We start from the raw sequence: 1,420 nt of genomic DNA, 5'->3' as shown, positions 1-1,420 counted from the left end.
GGGGTTGCACAGAGTTGGACAGGACTGAAGTGACTTAGCAGCAGCAGTCAGACTTCAAAGGTCAGTTTTAACTGATACCCTAGGCACCTGCTAATACATTATGCAAAAATTTCAAGTCCTTTTTTTCATGTGTAGGTAAATCAACTCTGTTGTGTCTCAATTTCTGTGTGTTCTATAAACTTGAATTTGTTAGTTTTTGCCTTCTTTTTTTTTTTGATGGTTTTATTCCCTGGATTAAGAAAAAACAGTATCTGTAGTACCAAGGAAAATTGTGTAGGTTCTTGCCATGAAGCAGAGGCATGCCTTGCTTTGAGCAAATCCAATATTTAATATTTAATGGCATAGAAAGAATACTGAATTTAAGACTTAAAAACATCCCTGTTACCTGGGTTTATTTGGGTAAATCAGTTAATCCCCAAAGACTTACTTTTTTTCATATTTAGTCTTTTCTGCCCACTTTGTTCAGCTGTTTAAGGATTCTAAACAGTGTTTAAGGAGCATGGCCTTTAGAGACAGACTGGTTTAAATCTGACTCCATACTTGACTAGCTGGGTAATCTTGGGGAAACTTTCTAATCTGTAAAATGAGAACAGGTACTTCACAGAAGTATAAGTAGCTACTTCACAGAAGTATAAGGAGGATTAAATATCAATACTATCTAAGTTAAGCAGTCAGTTCAGTGCATCAAACACAGTATGTAGTGAATAAATGTTAACTATTATTACTGCCACATGAGACAGACACGTTGTCTGTCTGTCTCTGTCTCTGATCTATCAAAACTCTCTGTGATCTATCAAGACATTCTTAGTTCCAACCAAATAATTTAGAGAAATGGTTAATTGCATTACAGAAAGATTTACTGCTTAAAATTTAACTTCAGTTTTTAATATAGGAAGCTCTTTGGTACATTTAGGGTTTGATGTTTGAAAAATTAATATATACAAAACTGAATCCTACTAGTTATAAATAAGTGAGATACTTGAATTAGGTAAGAAGGTAACTCTGAATCAAACTGAATATTGTAATTCAGTGTTTTCTGTTTGGTATTTTAAGATTTTGACACCAAGATAAATATAACATCAAGAACCCTGCAGTAAAGCTTTTTGAGCCCTTTTGTATATTTTCTTCCCTAGTACTGCTCAGCAAGATATTAATATGGATATTTTATTCTAGAAAAACCCATTTCCAACTTTCTAATGAAGATCAGTGGTAATATATCTTAAGCATTTCTGTATTGAGAAAATCCAGAATATTTTGATTTTGACAGCACTACCAGTGGACACTTTGTTTGGGGGTGTGGTGTGGTAAAGAGCATGCTTTTCTACTGAACCTTCTAATCTAAAATACCTCTTAGTTACTTCTAACAGTATCTTCATACCCTTGGTTATTTTAATATCTTTGCTATATATTTTCTACTTTA

The 1,420-nt window shown here is 33.3% G+C and overlaps 1 protein-coding gene across 1 annotated transcript in view; it reads right to left on the bottom strand.

Annotated features, from left to right (window-relative positions):
* LOC105004919 (chromosome unknown open reading frame, human C6orf10) overlaps positions 1–1,420 on the bottom strand; it is a gene marked incomplete at its 5' end in the record, with an annotated part of 8,225 nt that overhangs the window by 2,617 nt on the left and 4,188 nt on the right. The window lies entirely within an intron of this gene.

The sequence above is a fragment of the Bison bison genome, unplaced genomic scaffold (assembly GCF_000754665.1).
Source record: "Bison bison bison isolate TAMUID 2011002044 unplaced genomic scaffold, Bison_UMD1.0 scf7180017858267, whole genome shotgun sequence".
NCBI classification, from domain to species: domain Eukaryota; kingdom Metazoa; phylum Chordata; class Mammalia; order Artiodactyla; family Bovidae; genus Bison; species Bison bison.
Note: the sequence above shows the minus strand (reverse complement) of the source record. Positions and strands in the feature narration are given on the sequence as shown.